Below are 10,024 nucleotides of genomic sequence, written 5' to 3' on the forward strand. Positions count from 1 at the left end.
CTCTGGCCTAAAATTGACCACTGAACTTGATGATTTGCCCTGAACAAAAGACAAGGAAAGTTTCCCTATCTTGGCACTTTTCAAAGCCTGGAAAGGCAGAGAAGCTAGAAGAATCATTCTCACTGTTCCCCCTCTGAGAGATGCAGTCCCCTGCCCAAGGTCACAGGGTTGAACTAGGCTTGGAGACAGGGCCTCAACTCCACAGAGAATGGACATGGTTTGGAAATGAAATAGTCTCAAGATTAAGTCATCATTTTCTGTGTGACTTTGGGCAAAGTTCCTCATTCCCTCCCCTGCTTCCTTCATATTTTGTAAGTGGATGTGATAGTAATTATAGGCACTAAGCTAATATACTGTGGGGATATTGATATAGTTCAGCAGTCGTCAACCAATCAAAATGCTCCACGGAGAGCTGCAGCAGATTGCTGGAGGCCCCAGCTCTGCAGGCTTCTACCTGTTAGGTGGATGCTGGGGACATCATGGGGGTCCCAGGACAGTGGCCAGGAAGATGGCGATGCTATGGAGGTGAGGGGTGGGGTTCAGGGAAGCAGCTATTTATCTCCTGATATGGACATGTTTCAATATTTTGACAACTGGTACAGCTGTATGAATAACTATAGGGTGAATATGGGCCTTCAACAAGTGAGTTTGCATTTCTAGGGGAATTTATCTTGTGCTTGGTGCTGGGATGAAACTCCTTTTTACATGATTCCATGGAATCTTCACAAACGCTCCAGAAGGTACTACTTCAGGTCCATTTTTTTCAGGTGAGGAAACTGCCTCTCTAAACGCTACAATGGCTCTTAAGTGGTGGAACAGTGATCCAAATTCAAGCTGATCAGTTGTTGAGCCAGACTCATACCCACACTGTGAGAGAGAAGGGGATTCTGAGCAATAATATAAAACTCAAGTTGAGAATGTGGGTCAGGGAGGATGAATACAAGAGCTGGGCTGTAGAACAGTTCAAACGAGGAATAAAGAAGCTGCTAGCCACAGAGTCCTTGGGTAAGCATGGCGTTAGAAACACTTATCCCACTGGCACTGTTCCAATGGGATCAAGTGTTAACAGAAGATGAATCTGCGTAAAGGGGAGACAGGTTCTTGTACACTGTGCTTATTCAAGTGACTTTGAAATGATGCCCAAACAAAAAGTTACAGTAAAAATCAAAGCTCCTCACACATGGGACTCTTGACTTCCCTTAGCTCTCTCATCTCTCGGTGTTCAGTTTCTTGCCTTCATAAACTCGTTTTTCAGAGTAACAGGGACCACCAAAGAAGAGCAAAGTCTTCAACTTTGAGCAGCACTGCGGAAATCTGGAGGGAAGCCCTCAAAATTATGCGATTTGGGAAATGCTTGCAGACCAGTGTAACTGCTACGAGTAACGGCAATGCAGCAGGAAGACCACTGGTCCAGGAGTCAGGTAACTGTGGGGCCCAACCTTGTTTGGTCCATTTCACAGCTCAGTGATCTTGGACTTCATCTGTAAAATGAGATTTACAGTGACAACCTCCCAGATTATGCTGGAGAGTAAATGAAATACCATGTCAGGGTTCCAGCCACGGTGGCTGGCATATAGCATGTGCTCAATTAACACTGTATTTCCCCTTCTCTGAGGCTCAATTCCCACACCTTTTCAAGGAAAATAGTCACAATACCTTAAGGAAAGGATGTAAAGGTCAAATGTGATACTCTGTGAAACGTGCTTTAGAAATGCATCAGGTTAAAAATGAGTGTTGTCATTGCTGCCGATAACCAAGGTGACCCAAATGTCCTCTTGCCCCTAACTACGCGTCACAGTTGAATGTCTCATTCTGTCTTCACTATTTCCAAGTTCCTTCTGACTCTGATTTCTCCAACAAGAACACAACTATTGAATCACTAGTTATGCCTCTGAACACAATTCCAATCTCCCCAGAGCACCTAATCCAGGGCTGTGGATGCATCAAGCACATGGCAAACATTGCATTTCCAAAGCAAAGGTTGCGGATGCGATAGGCATTCAAAGGCAAGTTTTGTCCAAAGAGATGTGGGGTACATTGGTGAAAATATGAGGCTCTGAGTGTTTGCTCTCCTTCCTAGTGAATCCTTTATGTTAGGATTTTGACTGGCCAGAAAACATATTCACAGTTCTGGGGATTAGGATAAAGATATATTTGGGAAGGGGGGGACCATTAGTTTGCCTACCACATAGTCTTACTACATCTCATCATAGCACATTTAGGAATTGTTTGATCATGTTTTCGTGTGTGTGTGCACGCATACACACAAACACAAACACAGCTCTAAAGTAAGAAGGAGTTTTAGAAAAATAAATTTAAGCCTCTGAAGGTGGAGTATACCCTGTAAGGGGGAGTGGTAAGTGGGCAACATAAGCAGAGGCCCGATTGTGCAAGCTAACAGGCCATAGGAAGAAACTTTGATTTCAATCTAAGTACTATTGGCAACACTAAAGGGTGTCAAACACTCTGCTTTATATTTTTAAAAGAAGGATGATTTTGGATACCTTCCACCACTACTTTCTACTGTTTATTTAAGTTCATAGATTGGACTCTATAATTTGCCAGGCTGATCCAATAACCAAATGCTGAGAGATTAGAATGTCTGTAATAGAATAAAACTGGTAAACCACTGATTAGAATTCTTGGTGATACCAATGGGAACAGCTCAAGTGGTAAAAAATAAAACTCTCATAGAAAATCAAACAATAATATACTATTTTTTTTTTTACCGATGAGTAAACAAACATTTTCAAACAACTAAGAATGTTATTAGCATTACTGTAAATTGGCACAATCTTTTATAGAGAGCCATATGGTTGTTCCTATTAAAATATAAATTTTGCATAACCTTAAATCCAGAAATTTCACTACAACAATTATATCCTTCAGAAATACTCACACGTATGCCAAGGACAGGTATAGCAAGATGCTTGTGGTATCATTTATAGTGCAATTAGGAAACATTGGATATAGTTTGAATAGACATCAATGAAAAAATCCTATATAATAAAAGCCTACTATGGAAATTGTCCCCTCAGGCGGATGTTCGACTGAGAGTTTGACTGCTTGCTATGAGATGTGCTGACCACCAGGGGGTGGTGCAAAACATGGCAGGCATCACCCAGGCAGGGGGCTGCAACCTCTTGCCGGCTACCTGGGGGTGGGGGTGACGGGGCAGAGGTGTGGTGAGAATGTGGGGTGTCTGCTGAGCTCGCTCTCACTCCCCCTGCTACCCTCCCCCGGGATGCCAGAGCTTGTGTGCAGGGGAAGCCCTCCCCCTCACCCCCCTCAGGTACTGGCGCCCACGAGGAGCCTGCCCCACACCCGCGTGGCCTCTTCTGGGTGAGCCAGGCTTTCCCACAGGAACCAGTCTGCGAGGCCGGCTAGGAGAGAGCACGCTACCTGCCCGGCTTCTATGCGGCGCCACTGGGCGGCCTAGAGGCCCATGCTGTGCCCTGGCCCACGGCATCCAGCCATGCTCACAGCATCTCCTATGGGGACTCGGGAGCTGTGAGTTAGGCAGAAGGGGGCACGCGGGGGCCCAGGTGCTGCCCAGGGCCCAGAGGACAGCTGGGACCTGCCCTTCCACACCAGATGCTCACACTTCGATCGCTGGCCAGGCCTAGGGACTGTACCAGTGCACCAATTTCTTGCACGGGGCCTCTAGTGCATAAATAAGAAACAAAAGCTTCTTACTGTGAAATACTTAAACAACTGTTTATAAAGAGATGTTTTACACACATTAAGTACTAATATAAAAGAAAGTCTTAATTTACTCATCTTATTGATGAGTAAAAAAAAAGTGGCAGAATAATATGGGTAGCCTAATATAATTTTTAAAAACTGGGGAAAATATATGCAAATAGCATATCTGAATATTCATAGAAAACATGTCTAGAAGGAACACATGACACACCTACTACCGATAAGTCTGTTAGAGGTGGAGCAGGGTGGCGGGGGGCGCTGGAGGATGCCCTTCACTTTTATGTTATGCACTTTGGTATTTGAACTTATTTTATATGAAGCACATATTATTTTTAAAATGTAAAAAAAGTAATAAATGACATTATAACAATCAAAGATATTCCTGGGTTTAAAGGGCAGGCAGAGAAAGGCATTACCCAGGAAGGTAATCAAACAATTATAACTTCGTAATGATATCAGTGCCTGAGGTTCACCTTTTAAGTGGTCAGGTTGGGGACAAACCAAAGAGTCAGTTGAAATGATGCACTTGGCTTGTTGGTGTGTGTGTGTGTGTGTGTGTGTGTGTGTGTGTGTGTGTGTGTTATACACATACTTATGATTCTCCCCCAAACACCTGGGGCCGGATAGCATTAACCATGACAAAACCAAATGTTTTGCCATCTGTGACCAAACTCTGGTCAAGTTTGGCTTAACCCGCTCCAATCTGAAATTCACCTGTGAGATTTTGGTGTTGAGTCATAAACACCAGGCAAAACTGAAAAAGGGGAAAATGGATAATGACACCAAGTAATCCCTGAGCATGTAACTTCGCACCAGGACTACTTCTGAGTGATGTATGGATATCGCCACTAACTCCAGAACCCCACAAGGTAGGTGACGTATTACCCCCACTTTACAATTGAATCATGTGGCCTCCTGAGCCAGGTGAGGTCACCTCCCAGGTGGCCTAGAAAGGGGAGGTGCTGGTGACTGTCCTGGTACTGGCTCCGACACTGGCCAGTGCTTTCCACACTGCCTCTCAGCTCCCTGAAAACACAGAGCAGCCCCAGTCCTCACCAGACTGCTGCGGTTTGGAATTGCCTCAAGTGGGCTGGGTGATGATGGTACTCAAGATAAGAGAACACTGTGACTGCAGTAAAATCGATATTCTTCAGAGTTTTCACTAATGTCCCCCAGTTGGCTGAAATCTCTACCAGAACTGTGAAAAGAGAAACTACTAAGCAATGTTTAGTATTTGTTCTCACAGATACCTTTTCCCCTGTCATACAAAGACAGATGTGTGATGTACTGTTAAAATAAAGGGTTGATGAGATGGGAGCAGGATTCTGTCAGAATCTTGCTCAGATAAGACCTCCCCTACCTGCTCAACTTGCCCCAGGAAGTCTATTCTGGACCCCTGCCTACCCCCATGTGGGAAAGGGGGAAGAAATGAGTGAAATTATTCTGTATGATGCCGTAGTGATGGATACATTTGTCAAAACCATAGACTGTACAATACAAAGAGGAAAATGTAATATAAACTCTGGCTGACAATGATGTGTTAATGTTAGTTCATCCACTGTAACCAGTTGACTTCGCTAAGACCCATGTTGGTGGTGGCAAGGCTGTGAGTTTGGAGAAGGGGTATGTGGGAATGCTGTGTTTTCCACTCAATTTTGTTGTGAACCTAACACTGCTCTAAAAATACAGAGTCTTTTATTTTGTTAAGTACTACAATAGATGTTGGCACAAAGAACTGCCACCATTTGATGCTTGATGAGTTTATGAACGACCTTGCTCTTTCTGAAATAAAAAAACAAATAGACTCCATTAAAATAAAATAGAATAAGTCATGCATATCCATTGAGATACAGGAGAACTCCTTGTATTGGCCATGAGTAGAATCAGGTAACAAAGAGAAATGTACTCTAATACATGAAAAAAAAAAATCAGTGTTCAAAAATTTAAACTTAAACAAAAAAATTCTAAATACTTTTTCTAAAAAAAAAGGAAACACAAATTAATTTAATTTACTCTTATCATCACCTCTTTTTCCCATCGATGGCCCAGAATGGGTCCTAACATAAGATCATAACAAAATTTGCCAGTACAAAAACATATTTGTGTATAGTCCCTACTTTTCACATAAAAGCACTCTGTAAAATTCAGTCTTTATTATTATTATCCTTATTAACTGGCTTACATTTACTATAGCCAAGGAATCAGCACTTAGTAGTGTTAATTAATTATAATTAAGTAGAGCACCTAGCAACTTCTATAAACCATCCCAAAGGCGAAAGTTGCACTTGGAATCTTGTCACAGACCCCTCCTGCTGGAGGCGGTACTCCACACACAGAATGGCAGAGCCAGGGCCCTAGAGTGGCACAGGGACTTGGTCAAGGTCCTCTATCATATTCGTAGCAGAGCCATTTATGGCAAAGCTGATATGGCTACCATGCCACACCTCAGTGCCCCACGATACACTGGATTTACATTGTCTGATGGGAGGCAAGGAACAGCCCTATGGAGTAGGCACTCCTACTAACCCCACTTTTATTTATTTATTTACTTACTTACTTATTTATGTATTTTTAATATATCTTTATTGATTTCAGAGATGAAGGGAGAGAGAGAAAGAGAGAGAGAGAAACATCAATGATGAGAGAGAATCATTGATTGGCTGCCTCCTGCACATCCCACACTGGGATCAAGCCCACTACCTGGGCATGTGTCCTGACCAGGAATCAAACCACAACCTTGTGGTTCATAGGTTAACACTCAACCACTGAGCCATACCGGCCAGGCTAGCCCCACTTTTTAAATAAGTCAAATGGCTTAAAGAAGTTACTAACTTGCCCAAGGTCACACAGCAGGTCAGGGGTTAGAACCATGGTTCCAAGCAGGCCTGTGTGACCAGACCTTGACCTAAAGGGGGAAATGAAGTCACAAACGGGCAGACAGAAGTACAATCTGAGCAGGGAATGGCACAGTACTCAGCCACAGGGAGGGTGGGAGCAATTACAGGGTGGTGAACATTCGCCCCAGGCTTGTCATTGTTACTCTTGATACAGAAGTAAAATTCCCCTTGGCCCAGAGTTGCCTCTCTTCCTCTTCCTGCCTCTTCCTGCCTCCCAGAGTCACTGCCTTGAGAGTTGCTGCAAATATCTGTGCTATTCAGATAATACTGCACACCAGATGCTGATGAAGAAGAAGGTATTCTCCACAGGTAAGAAGGGAGAGTTGGTCAAAACAGTGGGAGTATCAGATGATCTCTAGGTGGCCCTCCACAGCCTGGGGCTTTGGAGACCAGCAATCCTGTTCCAGGCCACAAGCTGCCATTTATTATCTAATGACCATGGACAAATCACCTCATTTTTCTAAACCAAAGATTAACATCTGTCCAGAAGGCCGTGTGATGATTAAAATAGGGCAGTGCGGGCAAGGTGACCTCATCATTGTTAATATTATCACTGCACTATTCCTCCCTATCCATGCCCCTCCCTTGGCTCTCCACCACCTAGTACCTTCAAAGTTCTCAGGAAATATTTGAATGAGTAAACATAATAAAAAATAGTTAAACGGGTCATCTGCCAAAGATCAAAGCTCAAGACATTTGAAACATGACAGCAGTGGCTAAACAACTAAAGTGTTAACTAGACTATCTCTTTCTTATCCTACCAATGTCTTATATCTAGCTAAGAAATTCTCCAAGACTAAAGGGAAGGACACCTCTCTCTCCCAGACAGTAACTTTATTTAATTTGAATAAGGCTTCTGAACACATACAATAGCCCAAATGTTCTCTAGTTAATCATAGTAGGTATTGATTTGGGCTTTATCGTCATTGTTTTCTTTTGTGCTCACAACATCCATTTGAAGTAGATATCGTTACTATAGCTCAATTATATTAAGACATATTATATATTAATTATACTATTTTTAAAATACAACTTAGATGGAGGGAGTTAAATGAATCCAGTGACACAAGCCACACAGTACAGAAGAGGAAATACATTTTTTTCAAGCAAGTGCATAATTTCTCCCAAGGTTAATTGTAGGCAGAGCCCGTATTAGAGAAACCCAGGGAGTTTGACTGCCAAGCCTTAACACTATTTGATGCTGTGTGCCTAGGTCAGACACTCCACGTTCAGTTTGGTCAACAATTAGGCTCCTCTAATCCTGCCTTACCTATTAAGAAATAAGTTACATGAGGATAGAAACTATGCGTCACCAGAAATTGACCCAAGCCACTATGCTCAATTAATATTTGACAAAGGAGGCAAGGGCATACAATGGAGTCAAGTCTCTTCAAGAAATGGTGTTGGGGAAATTGGACAGATACATGTAAAAAAATGAAACTAGACATACCTTACACAAAATAAACTCAAAATGGATAAAAGACTTAAATGTAAGACAGGAAACCATAAAAAAAATTAGAAGAATCCATGGGCGGCAAAATATTAGACATCCCTCTTAGCAACATGTTTACCAATACATCTCCTTGGACAATGGAAAGTAAGGAGAAAATAAACAAATGGGACGCCACAAAATAAAAAGCTTCTACACAGCAAAAGAAACCACCAACAAAGTAACAAGAGAGCCCACTGCATGGGAGAACTTATTTGCCAATGATATATCCAATAAGGGGTTAATCTCCAACATTTATAGGGAACTCATACAACTTAACAAAAGACAAACAATCAAATTAAAAAATGGGCAAAGGACCTAGACACTTCTCCAAAGTGGATATACAGACAGCTAACAGACAAATGAAAAAATGCTCAAAGTCATTGATCATCAGAGGGATGCAAATTACAACCATGAGGTGTCACCTCACACCTGTCAGAATGGCTACAACAAATCAACAAATGACAAGTGCTTGTGAGGATGTGAAAGGGGACCCTAGTACACTGCAGACTGGTGCAGCCACTATGGAAAACAGTATGGGGTTTCCTCAAAAATTTAAATATGGAACTGCCATTTGTCCCAGTGATCCCACTTCTAGGAATATATCCTAAGAAACCCGAAACACCAATCAGAAAGAATGTATGCACCCCAATGTTCATAGTAGCACAATTTACAAGAGCTAAGATCTGGAAACAGTCTAAGTGCCCATTAGTAGATGAGTGGATAAGAAAGCTGTGGTATATTTATACCATGGAATACTATGGAGCAGTAAAAAAGTACATCTAACCCTTTGAGACAGCATGAAGGGACCTGGAGAGTATCATGCTAAGTGAAATAAGTCAGACAGAGAAAGACAAGTATCACATGATCTCACTCATATGTAGAATCTAATTAACAAAATAACTGATGAACAGATAGGAGCCAGAGAAATGGAAGCATAGAACACAGTGCAGAATCTGAGGGAAGGTGGGGGAGCATGGGTGGGTGGGAGGTAATCAACCAAAGATCTTGTATGTATATATATGTATAACCCATGGATATGGACAATTAAGTAGTGAAAGCCTGGGGCAGGAGGGTGGGGGTAGACTGCATGGGATTAATGAGGGGAAAAGGAAGCCATATATAATAATTTCAATAAAGATTAAAATAATAAAAGAAATGAAACCACGGTTCAGGTTTTCTTTGTATGTTAGACAATAGGAATTTGGGAGCCTCCCAGTTAAGTGCCTCATCAATGTTAGTTATGCCCCATTCTCCTCCACCATTTGCACCTTCAAGAATTTTTTATCTAAGTTCTCCAACAGTACTCCAACTAAACGTATACACATCTACTTTATTTGAATCCTACCAACCACAAGCTTTTACAGAGCCACCTTTTATCATACTCTGTCCTCTATGTAGGAGTGAAATTGATTTCCCCTTTGAAACAAGCTCAGCAGTACAAACTATCTCTGGAGGTTTCCATTTGTTTAACTTCTATATGTTCTAATACCCAGGCGACGGCTCACCATCCTTTAACCCTTCATAAATACTTAGCACCCTGCTGTGATTGCAAATGGACACTAATCATTCTTGCATCTACTCTGCAGATAAAATTGCTGTATTTGTTCAATCAGCAGTTTTGCTAAATTCAGTAAAAGGAAATAAAAGCCCTTCTGCACATATTTTGAGACTGTACATTTTGAGCTCTTTTTAAATGCTTTCAAACATGTCATTTTCCTACATTAACCAAGCTCAGTCCACTTAGGAGAAATGGGAACAGCAGCTTCTACCAAAATTGCACCCAAATCACCCAAGAATACACATTCCAGTAGGCTTCCCTCCCCCTACTTCCTTGTGCCATGAGTACCATTTCAAACCAAGGACTCCCACTCTAGGGAAAAAGGGTCTCACTGCTACCTGAGCTCTTTACAGCCTTCAGCAATCAACTTTC

This window comes from Myotis myotis, unplaced genomic scaffold (assembly GCF_014108235.1).
Source record: "Myotis myotis isolate mMyoMyo1 unplaced genomic scaffold, mMyoMyo1.p scaffold_m19_p_16, whole genome shotgun sequence".
NCBI classification, from domain to species: domain Eukaryota; kingdom Metazoa; phylum Chordata; class Mammalia; order Chiroptera; family Vespertilionidae; genus Myotis; species Myotis myotis.